General features: G+C 38.3%; 1 long non-coding RNA gene across 1 annotated transcript; it reads left to right on the forward strand.

Moving 5' to 3' along the window:
• The first annotated feature begins 4,068 nt into the window (after nt 1–4,068).
• LOC122189819 lies at nt 4,069–8,462 on the forward strand. The gene is made up of 3 exons (XR_006181978.1): nt 4,069–4,120; nt 7,641–7,689; nt 8,299–8,462. It is a non-coding gene; the product is annotated as an uncharacterized LOC122189819 (long non-coding RNA).
• Nucleotides 8,463–12,591: the final 4,129 nt, after the last annotated feature.

Raw genomic sequence — 12,591 nt, forward strand, 5'->3', positions numbered from 1 at the left:
GAACACAAAGCTCTGATAATAGGTTTTATTCTCTGGTAGGTCTGCTCTGTGTCAGACTGTGTGATCTGTGCTGCTCATGCCAGTGAGGCTTTATTGGGAACTGTTTTCCAGGAGACATACTTCCAGTGTGCCTCTTATTTAAGGGGTGATACAGTTCATCAGCAGATGCTGTGGGCATAGAGCTGTATTGATGAGTCTTGCCTGGTTAGCTAATTGTGCCCTGATTCAGGTTTTCAGAGTCATTTCTTTGTATGTCTTTACTTTCTTTAAATACCAAAGTTTCTGGGTATTGTGCATTTGAATTTTGTAGAATTCAAAGGGAGCCTTCTGGATATTTGTAGAAGAGTTAGACTGCAATCCTTACTTCAGCTAGCAAATGGCATCTTCCACACTGTTCTGCTGTCTTTCAACTGCTACAGAGACCTTATATTTGCTAGTGGTCATTTTCTTGCAATTATTTTATTTCCTTAAAAACAGTAGGAAGGGCAATATATATCTAATATATTTTCTTTCTCCCTGTATTTCTCTCTATTTGCACCAAAGCTATGTGCTGTTCAATTATAAAATTTCCCTGTTCCTGCTCTTCTCCACAGAGGCAGAGCAGTTGGCAGACAGCTGTAGCATGGAAGGGTGGTAAGAGGGTGTGGGATTTTCTGCTGGCACTGCTGCCAGCTCTTCTGCAGCCCCACTTCAGTTCAGTGGGCTATGTACACATGTGCGTGCTGCCTCTGCTCTCCCACTGCATGTGCTGTGAGCCTGGAAAGGAAGACTCTCTGGAAAGGTGCCTTAGTTTTCCATGTTCATTTATTATTGCATTGGAGAGTTCAAGGGTATGTTGTAAACTTGTTAAAACTAAACTAAAATATCATGCATTTCAACTCAAAGTCTGTAGAACATTTGGTTAGATGGTATGGATTCTCCTCTTCTTGTTAAAAAGCAAGGTAAAATTTCATCTGTCCTGATAGAATGTGGTGCAGCTGGAGGCTATGCCTGTGGTGAAGGCAGGGTGCCTTTCTGAGAGGAGAGAGGTGGATTTGGCTTAGAGGAATGATCATTGACAAAGCATCTCTCTTTGGTTATATTCTTCTCTTTAGCTTGTTCTGGGGACTAGCTCCAAACTTTCAGTCCTAAAGCATGACAAATAAGGTGGCTATGGTGGTGCCAATCTTCTGGCTTTTCTGAAGCCACTCTGCTCTGCTTTTTCTTTGTCCGTGTGTACTTGCCTTCTGCTCAGCACAGTGGGGACTGGGTTTGAGGCAAAAGCTTCCATTTGGACAGACATTAGTAGTAAGGATAGTGATCTCCTCGTTTCATGACACTGCTATAGGTCGTGGTACAGTCAGCACATCTGCTTATGGTCAAAGTCAGCTGTGCAGAGTTCAGATCCATGGCAGCCCTTTACTAAGGCATATAATGGAAAAGCAAAGTCAGGGTTTGCCTGTTTTAATATGTGCTAATAGTCTTTAAGAGACAACTCGAGACAGCAAGGAAGTAGCAGGTAAAGTGGAAATTTTAATTCTAATTATTTTTTAGGCTCAGGCAGATGATTCCCTATCCAGGTATATTTTTTTTTTTACATCTTCTTTCACAGCCTAGTTTGCTGAGATGGAAACAAAACCTAAGGGATTTTGTTTTTGGAGGACAATGACAGATGCTGAACTCCAGAAGTTGTTGGCAGTTTCCTATAAAACCTGTTGGAATTGCTCTCTCTGCATATGCAAATGTGGCTGAGTGAAACACCTGGCATGATCCTCCAGTCCAGCTGATGCGGAGCCAGAGTGTCCACTTGAGGTGTCTTTACTACGGCTATCTCCAAATACTCATATTTGGAAGTAGGAACATGCTTGAGGTTTTACTATTAATGCTCTGCTGCTGTAACCTGTCATTTGCAGAATTAAAAACAGGGAAAGGCACCCAGGGCTGAGTTTCCAGAGGCAGATCCCCATTCATCAGGTGCAGGATTGCTGTGGAGCATGATTTTCTTTGAGCATGGAGAGAAAGGATTTTGTGTGTTTCCAGCACTGTGGAGTTACCAGTATTTCTCATCTGGATTTAACTGATGCCAGTGAGTATTACATCGAGATTTTTTTCTTCTGATCCACGGCATGAAGTTAGAATAACAAAAGGACTAAGTGCTCACAAAGATTTAGTTTTGCTACAGTTGATTTCATTTTTTAGCAAAACAGTGAAAGTTGCAATTGAATTTTTAAAATGTGACATTATTGCCATGTAATTTGTCTGTGGATTGGAATAATGAAACCCTGTTATACAAAAGTTCTTGGCAACACATTTGTGTTGGTAATCTGCTCAAGCTCCCTTCAGTGTGCTGAAGTCTGGTCAAAGTTGGGTGCTTTTCTAGATAGCAACTGACCATTATTCTTGCTTACTTACTTAAGCAGCCTTTTTAAATCTGTTGCCTTGCTTTGGACTGTCCAAGCACTGGTTCGGTTTAATATATTGTGTGAACAAGGTGTGCAGAATGCAGATATTTAAGGTTTTTGCTGGGCTCTAAAGAAGAAATAATAATCTTTTCTAAAGTCTGATGCATTTCATATTCTATCCAAACAGGCATACAATATTTGTACAATCAATAGGTTCTTATTCAATGGAATTCTTCTCCTGGGTGTAAAATTAAAAGACTCAAGAAACTATTAGCTCTCTAAAGCCTTGAGGAAGCTGCTAGATCGGAACTTATGCAATTTTGTCATCAGCTATACTAATCTTGATTTCAAATGCTTAAATCATCACAGGCTGCAAAAAAATATTAAAATGCTCTCATTAATGTCCCCCCTCTGGATTTCACAGTGCTTTATCAAAGAGTAATACCACAATGGACTAAATATCTTTGAATATATTTATCCTCTGGGAAAGAGACATTTACAGAAATTCCGGAGAGGAAAATGTCAAATGTTACTCATCCTGTCTGTGGCTTTTTATTCCTTTTTGAAGTATGTTTGCTTCCACTTGGTAGCTGAGGGTGTCACTGCTTGTTATTTGATATCTGGAACTAGGGCACACAAAAGGATGACTAATCCCATTTACTGGAATTTTACAGTTTTCATCAGGCCACAGTTTCCATTTTAAGCTTTATAGTAAAAGCAAAACACCAACTGGCAAACTGACTCCTGTTATTGCTGTAGTAAATTAATATGGATTGCTATTACAGTAAAAGAGTCCTTTCTGAAGATTATTTCTTGAACTGAAAAGAAACTTGGATTTAAATCTTTTATGAGAGGCAACTATACACTATATATCTTTTATGAGAGGTATATGAGAGGTATATAGCTATGTGTCTTGTATGAGAGATAACTATATACAGTACAGAATACCCATGTATCTTGATTATTTTTCGTTTAGTATTCAGCTGATCTCAAGGATCTTATAGTCACTGTTTTCGGCTGTTCTTTACAAAAATGTTTTATTCCGGTTTCTCCAGCACTTCTACTAAGGTAACATTTCCAGAGCCTCTGTAAGGGCAGCTATAGCAGGCTTTCAAAACTGGTCTGAACTCATTGTGATAAATCTGATAACCCTGAAGAAGAAAATCTAATTCTAAGATAGTCATCTGCTTGAATTCTAGCCCTAAACCCCTTCATTTAAATCACTGTGCTTGTCTCTTCCCTGCTATCAGTTCATTTCTGTTAGTTTTCCCTCTTTCCCTTTTTGCTCTCATGAATTACCGTCAGTACATAATATGGCTTCTTCCATCACACATTCTCCATAGTACATGTATTAAATCCAACCCTGTGACCTCCCGCACAGTGGGCAGCTACAACATAGCACAGATTTAAGTGCATTGAAGTCAGATGTTGAATTCACAAACAAATAAAATCTGCATTGCCTGCTCTTTGCTTTACTCCAAATCCTACACTACCCAGTATTCTGGATCCTGCATTTTCTGATCTGTCATCTGAACACCTCACCTTCAGATGAGACTGTAAGACCTAGCTAAAGGAGATCTATGCTTGAAAATGAAGACGGGAGATTTCATGATTTTTAGACCTTGTCATCAACACTGATTATACATGATGTTTTTTTTATTGCTTTACAGATTTTTCTCTTCTTGTCTTCTGGAAAGTGAATCTGCAAAGTAGAGTTTCCCAGAGTCCTGTTTTGCAATGTAAGTAGTGTTTATCTGGGAGACACCTAGGGTCCTCTTTCAGATGGAATGAGAGACGTGAACTACCAGTACACAGAGGATGATGGGAGTTGGGCAGACTCTTGAAGGTTCAAGTCTCTGTTACGGATAGCATTGGGTTGATTTTCAGTCTCTTGAAACCGAAAGTTTTAGCCATGTACTGGCTCTATGTTGGGTAATACCAGATAGGCCAACTGTGCAGCCTGAATGACTATGGAGTTCAGAAATCGAGGATGTCTCCATGATGTACATGTAGGCCACATTTCTCAGAGGTTCAACACTCAGCATGTTGTGCTCTGGACTGTGTGAATGTCAGCCAGCTTTCTGGATTTAGGCATAAGATCCATATCCCACGAATATAGCTGAGCTCACTTGACTAATGTTCTGTTCTGATAGTTGTAATGGCTATTTTCCATATAATAGTTTCCTCTCCTAAATGATCTTGTGTCCAAACTAAAGGTCTGTTCTTCATCTGTTTTAAATCAGTATGTCTGTGCTGATTTAATGCTTACGTATAATAACGAGTAAGCTGGAAATTTATAGCTAGTACTGTTATGCAAATGCACAGAAATTCATGGCACTGGTGTCACCAGTGACAACACTGGTAAGGATGTTGAGACATTTTGGAGTTCCTATTTGTGATGTCACTTCTGAGAATGTGAAAAATCACTGTGTTTCAGTCTCTGGGGGAGGGATGTAAGGGTGGGGAGGCCTAGGACTCAGGTTTCAGTGAGATTTCAGTTTTTTGTGATGTAATTTTTGTAATGTAATTTTTGTTCCTACACTTTTCTCACCAAAGCAATCTTCAGAGCAGTGCTGCTAACAAACAGAATGTTACTATCCTGGGATATCAGACCTTACTTGCAAAACTTTTATTTGCTTGAATAGCAACCAATCTCAAAGCCCTTCTTGCTTGTAAGTTTTGTCTGTAAGTTTAGGTAGAGACAGCACAGCCACTCTTGCAATAGTTTATTGTGGGAGGCCTAAAGTGAAGCTTTCTTCTGAGTTAACACCAAGGGAGCATCGGATGAAACTGGGAGCTGTGTCACAGCAGTGGATTGTCAGCAGCTAAACTACAGTCTAGAAAAGGAAAATGTATTTTTATGTCTTCTGCTTTGCTCCTCTAAGAGACTTTGAGGATTGTTTTTCCCATTTTGCCTATTTACCCAATCTGGAAGTCCATACACTTAAATTACTATTCTGTTTTAAAGAATTAATACTTCTAGCTTAAGCTTCCAGCATTAACCTGGCCCCTTTCAAATTACAGAAATATTCCAAGAGGATTTGAATGCAAAGAATATTTCAGCATAGAGTATTTCTATTTCCATTTGTTTGTTCACTTTGACCTCTGTGAGACTCTAAGCAACTGCTTAGATGTGATGCTGCCATCCTATATTTGAGTATTCCCTTATGGAGTAAAATGAATATAGGCAGGAGAATTTATTCTGGTAGATTCTTCTTCTTAAAGAATTCTAAAGCCATAAGCCAAAAGCTGTGAAACCATGAGCCATGAGAAGCGTTGAAACCATAGGGTGGCCATGATAGTGCTCTGCACAGGTGTTTTAACATCCAAATCCTGACCAAAACAAGTGCTCCAAAGCTATCTCATGCCCCATCCTGCACACTATCTGCTGAGCAGTTATCTTCTTCACTCCTAGCTTTTTCCAGAAGGTGTCACTGTTAGGCAGTGGTGATCAGAAGGCCTGCTGATTTAAAAATAATTGCATGAAAAGGACTTCATGGGTCTTCTTTTCTTGCTATGATTATTCTATTCCTAGTAAATCAACATCAACAGTTAGACCATTAGAATTAGAACATGAAATGGGATCAAAGTTGCTCTGTAATTTGAATTTACATTCTGTCTGAGAACATTCCATCCCAAAGAAAATTCAGCTTCTTAGACCCCTAGCTTAAGAGTTGAGAGTGTGAAATTGCCAACATGATTGGGCAGTGTTAAAGGACACACTTTTAATGTTCATATTCTGTGCACATAAGCACACATCTGAAAAGCGCATGTGCACCACTAGGCAATGTTTCGTGATGAAAAGCTGCAAATAATATTTCTATTTGCAGGTGTTTAGAGAGATTTGATTTGTTTGCAGACATCACCTTGCATTGGGCTGTGGGTCTCAGAACAATGCATCAGAGGCTATTAAGAAATGAATAGATGACCCAGATTTGGAAAATATTATTAATATGCGCAAGAATTGGAACACTGTTCTACAAAGGTGGACAAGCATCTCCAGGTCTTTGATGTGGTCATATATATTAAAATGAAATGCAAAGGTTCAGATGTAGGAATAATAAACCGGAAGTGCATCTGTGGGCAACAAGAAAATGGAAGATAATTCAAATTATGAAAGTAGACTAAAGAGCTATTTCTAAGATCTGCCACTGAAAAATGAAAGTATGGTCTAAAACAAAATAGAAGAGGTGTTTTTTGTGAAGCCTTAGCACCTCTAACCCAAGGCTGGCTGAGCACTCACCTGGAAATTTGCACCCAGCTCTGGCTTCTCACCCTCAGTTGTGGTGGGTGTAAGCTGGAAGAGGAAAAACACTAGTGTGCTTAGGGAACTCAGCAGCAGCAGGAGAGAAACAATGCTTAAGATGCAGATAAGTGTTATCTCAGATCTAGTGGGCCATTTGAGATGGAAACTGGAGAGATGGAATTGGGGGCAGAACCCTCTATATGTACTGTAGCTACAGACTTTATCATGGCCATAACTACAACACAAGACTAAAATTAGTAGTCTTAGTTTATGAGGGCCTGTTTCCTACTTGTGTTTTCTACACAGTGGGAAAATCATATGCAAGCTGAATGGTTCATTCATTTCCCATTTGCACTCTGCATGGGGTGTTTGCTGCTGGGTGACATATCTTCTGCCTTGTAATATAAGATGGATAAACCATCCATAAACATCACACAGTGTTTTTGGGAAAGAGGGGTAGGGAGACCAGCCTTCCTAATGCAAGCCCTGGACTGGCACTGGTGCAGCGTTGTTTTCCCAGTGATGGGAAAAGGCTCATTCCTGAGAATTCTTCATCTGTTATTGCCCAGGGAAGCTGTAGAGGCACTATTTATGGAGGTATTCAAGGCCATGCTGGATGAAGCTCTGGACAGTCCAGTGAGAAGCGTCCCTGCCCATGGCAGGAGGGATGGAGATTATACATAAGGACTCATCCAATACAAACCATTCTACAGTTCTATGTTTCTTTTGAAATGGAATCCATAAAATAGTGCAACCTTTTTGCTCTGGTCATAACAGTCTTCATGTTGTGAGAAACTGCTCTAGCAGGAGCAGATCTGGGGCAGTGGGTGGGTGAGCTTCTGGGGCTCCTGTAGTTCAGTGGGGAATGAGTATCCTGTGAAAGCACAATACCTACAGCAGTCCTGGTTCTACTTTGAGCAGACCTTGATAGTAGCCCCTTTCTAGCATGGGGATGACCTTAAAGAGGGGCACAAAGCCATAATCTGCCTGTGATTTTTGCTTTCCTCTTACAGCCATCAGAATGGAGAAAGGAAGGGAGAACAGGAGGGAGTGAGCCAGGAGGTATGTCCCTGAAGGACCCTACTGGGGCAGAGTTTCAAGAACTCAGTTTTACAGCACATGCTCAGCAATAAATCTACTATTTAACCAATGTGTTGACAAATCAATCCTGATCTGAGTTTGTATGTTGCTTTGATTCTTCAGGCAAGTATTGAATATGTGGCCAGATTCTTAATATAGAAGCAATTGGAAGTAGGTCATTTCCGCACTTCAAATGCCATTTAAAAACTCTACTTAAGCTATGGAAGAAAGGGAAAAGTTTTCCCCATCTTTTCTTCTTCCTTGTTTTTTGCAGCACAAATCACTCTATGAAAATAAATTGGCATGAAATAAAAATTGTTATTTCCTTTTTTTCTTCAATTTTACTCTTTATCAGGACAATTTTAATGAAATCCATCTATTTACTTTGTGGGATTCTAGTAACATACCTTCTCATTATACCATAAATAATGGCAAAGTAAAAATCTTATGACTATTACTTTAAAAGCAAATTTATGGTTTTTTTAATGGATTCCATAATACAGATTTCAAAGTTTACAGTAGTTTAACCATAGACAAACATTGTGTCCTTCCCTCCTTTGTAATTCAGCTGCTCTTTATTTTCTTTTTCAGCTTTATATGGTTTAAACATCTGTTCCCTCAGAGTCGTTCCATGCCTGCCTGCCTTATTAGAGGGTTTGGTGCTGGAGTTCTCTGACTGAACGCCAAAGTCCTTCCCTTTGTTTTTCTCAGTGACGTACACAAGAACTTTGAGGTGGTGTAAGAACAGAGGGATTCATGGCTAATAAATACTTCATCTAGATGGGTGAGTGTTTGAGCTAGGCTGTTAGCTTAATTCCAACCATAAGGAGCAATAACCACGGCATGCTTTGGGTGGGAGAAGACATCAATCACTGTCACTTTTCAACAAAGGAAAACGAGTAGAGATGGAAGAAGCTTTTGAAAACTGGGACTTAAATTTTCATCCTAGCTAATTCTTCTCTGGATTGCTGGTGTTCCTAAAAGCCATCTTGCAAGTCTCTTTTTCCAGTGGCAATGTTACTCCTGTTACTCAGTAAAATTGGATGATTAATATGTGCATTCTGACAAAGGCCGGCTACAGATATATTACTTGTAATAGAACATAGGAATATCCTCACTCATATCAATCTCTGGGTATATAGGGAGGTTTTCCAAAGTAACTCCCTTGACATATTAGGACTGACATACTTCTGCTGTGCTCTGAAATTCATTTTAAATCTTTCAACTTAGGGAGAAGTAACTGCTGTCACAAATTAGCATGCTGTCATATTGAGCTCAGAAAGTTCTTTTTTATGGTCATTTTATGTTTCATTTACCCTGCTATTAGTAGAGAATAAGAAGATTTACTTTTAAATGATTATGTAAGGTTTAGCGGAGTAATGATTTCTTGATGGAATTCTTTCTGATGTGGAAATGAGTTGCCTCCTGTATAAAGTTTTGCATTCACTGTTTTTAAGGAAACAGGACTGGGGCAAATGTCTGTGCCTCTCAGAAATCAAAATATCTCAGGAGAACAGCTTTTGTTACGAGCAGCTGTATTTGCCTGGCTGGGCTCTGCAGTCAGCTCGATGTGAGCACAGCTCATCCCTTTGTGCTTTGCACGCCGAGGGTGAGCTCCTGGCTCTGCAGATGCCAGGAGAGGTTTTGCCCTTGACTCCAGGAATTCAAGACATCAACTTCAGCCTTCAGTGCAGCCTGTCTCCCTGTGGCTCTCTGTTTTCCCTGACAACCTCCTTATCGTTCCTACAGTTATTTAAAAAACTCATTGCTGCTGTCCCTTCCTATTTGTTTTTTGGATAATGTGTGCATCCAAAGAAATCTCATCTTCATCGGTAGCATCACTACTGTCACTAGCATGGGGAAGGGGAAGCTCTGACGCTGCATCACTGTCTGTGCCCATTACCAGCAAAGGAAAGAGATCTCCTATATGTCTTATCCATTTAAGAAGAGTCTTTTTCAGTTGCAGAGCATCAGTCTCCTAACTGTGTTCAACATAACAGTTTTTTCTTGCAGATATATTCTGCCACTTTCAAACAGCTGAGTCTTGGTTTTTCTCATTGTTCTGGAAAACTGTTGTCATTCAGATGAGTTGCTACTTCTCTAAAATCTCTATCATTGCCTAATTTCTTTGAGATCCAGTTGACTCACGTAACAATACATAAATTAGAATGAAATTAGAAGAGCATTTGCTCTCTATTTTCTCCCAGTCGTTATTACTCCATACATGACAGCTTCGGATTTACACCAGTGTCAATTTTGAATAGGAGCAGAACTGGCACAATCCTTTAGGATCTTCTGATTAAACTTATTCAGCCTGTTTTATTTTTCAGGCTGTATTATTTTTTCCTCTCTTTTTATACCTTCTTAATCCCTAGTGTTCTGATCAGATGGAAACATTTCTTTTGCTTGTTCCTTTGGTAGAATCATGGATGAAATTACTGTACAATAATGGTCCCAGTTTTGCCATTTCACATCAGTGGAAATAAAAGGGAGGTTGGGAGGGAGCTTGCACATAAATAAGAAAACTTTAACACTCTTTGATAGTGCTTTTATTTACAAAAGAAAGAAAAAGAACTTCTAAGGGAAAAAAAAATGCATCATGTCTCAGCATTATTCAAAAAAAGAATTTTTAAATAGAATTTTTAATTTAAAAAGGTTTTTTATTTGTTATTTTGGTCTGACTGCTGAATATGTGGTTAATTGAATGGCTTCCTATATCTCACTGGTTTCATTTTTGGTTATTTTCACCTTCGTTGATATTTCTTCAAATCTTTCTTCTATATTCAGCTTGGTTGAGGTTCATTTTATTTTCTTATTGGGCTTAAGCTGTCTTTTAAATAGTAATATGTAGTCAGAGGACGTTTTCAGAAAGTGGGAGACTTGGATCCCAAACACTTCTCAAACAAAAAGCATTTAAATAATGTTATATGTACAGAATGGACAATCTACACTTGGAAGAATGTTGTAGTCATCTTCTTTAAGTATCCTAATTAAAGCTATGCTCTTTCGTAGATGTATTTCTTTGTGCAAGTCATCTACATATTTATTGAACCAGAGGAAAAAAAAAGACTTCCCAGCATAATAATTAAATTCCTCACCTTATGAAATAGGAAAACAGATTTCCACTCTGTGATTATTGTGAATTATTACTTCATGTTTTAATATGAAATGAAGAAAATCTGGGAGAGACTGAGTGTTTACATCTTGGCTTATCAGTCATTTATAAAGGAACAGGGTGAGGTAGATTTACAACTTCTTAATAAATGGAACCAAATTCCTAACAGATATGGGAATTATTTTAATTGTTAAGTGATCAGAGAAAAGGTTAATTATTCTCCTTAAACCTAGTTTTTCTTTCTTAGATTCATACTACAAACATTTGGAATTAAATTTTCTCTCAAAACGAAACTTAGCTTTGTGATATCTTCTTTGTAAAATCTTGGGTTTTTTTTAATGAACAAGAACATTTTCTTCTCTAAGCACTCTACACTGTTTTGTTTTCTTTGCCAGCCTTCAAACACAGAAAAGCAGTTATTTGATCGTTTCTGCTTACCTATTGAATTCATTCATTCTTGCCATGACCAGTGAAATTAAGGCTAACTACTTTGAGAAATTTTGTGCTTTTCTTATGGTTCACAAAATGGAAATGGCTTACCAGAATGTCTGTTCTAACTCCAGAAATAGTCCTTGATTAGCAGCATTCAGCAAAAAGTTGTTGATGTCTCAATGTATTTGCCAGTGAATAATTAATACATCTGTGCAAAAGCACTCCCTCCCATAGCTGCCCTGGGTCTCTAATGAGCGTTATTACTGACCAGGCACTGACAAAACATTTCACACACTTAAAAGCTGTCTGGAACTGTTTTTTGGTACATTAGTATATCTGAAGGGTTACTTGATTTGGCAAATTTCCTGTAGATAGCCACCTCTCATCCCTTTGAACTAATTTATAAACAGTTTGGCAGGATAATCTTGACAGTCTTTCAGTTCACCATCAGTAGTTTCAGAAGCCCCTTCTCCCTGAAAATAATAAGGAAATAGATCTTGGCATTCAAATTATTTCTACCTATTCCATACTAGATCTCTTCGAATGATTTCTTCAACTAATTCTCTTGTAATTCATGTCAGTTACTGCATATCTTTTAATCCTGTTAACAAGAGAACAGTGATTATTTCATTAAGGAGCTCACTGGAAAAATGATCTAAACTGTTCTCTGAATCATTAAACAAAGCCCATAATTGAATTATGTAATACTTGGGAGAAATTTCTGTTCCAAAGGGTCAGCAACGAATATCAGTTTCTAGTGTATTAAACACTGACCAAGAGCATAAAGAAGAATGATTTTCTTTGTCTGTTTCTTATTTTTTGCTAAATTAACAAATTGATTTAAAAATTTACAACTGAATAATTTATTAAAAAATGAAATGATGTCCAAATGTAGTTCTTTTTCACAAAGTGAAATGTTACCCAACTCATCTTGGTGATGCACCTTCACTGTTGACCTGCTGATCAAATGTAGTCCAGTACAGAATGCATATGAAAATCAAAATTTTATTTTATTTTATTTTAGAATATATAAACTTTATTGCTTTTGGATATATAAATTGATTTAATGGTACTCACTCAAGCCCTTTTCCCTACCAGCTTCCAAAGAGACCAATTGTTCTCCTGAAAAGCCTGGCTGACTTACCACCAAGTATTTGTCAAAAGTCAAGATACGCATGTCAGAGGAAAGGTGGAAATCTCAAATGTGAAGGTCTGTGTCTCTTGGAAAGATGTGACCTGTCTCTCGGGAATAAGGTTAATCTGTTTATCTGGTAACAAATTACAAATCAAAATCTGTTTTTGGTTTCGCTGTGATGGTAAGAATATTGAAGCACCAA

Source organism: Lagopus leucura, unplaced genomic scaffold (genome assembly GCF_019238085.1).
Source record: "Lagopus leucura isolate 7727_CA_CO unplaced genomic scaffold, USGS_WTPT01 Super-Scaffold_100157, whole genome shotgun sequence".
Lineage (NCBI taxonomy): Eukaryota > Metazoa > Chordata > Aves > Galliformes > Phasianidae > Lagopus > Lagopus leucura.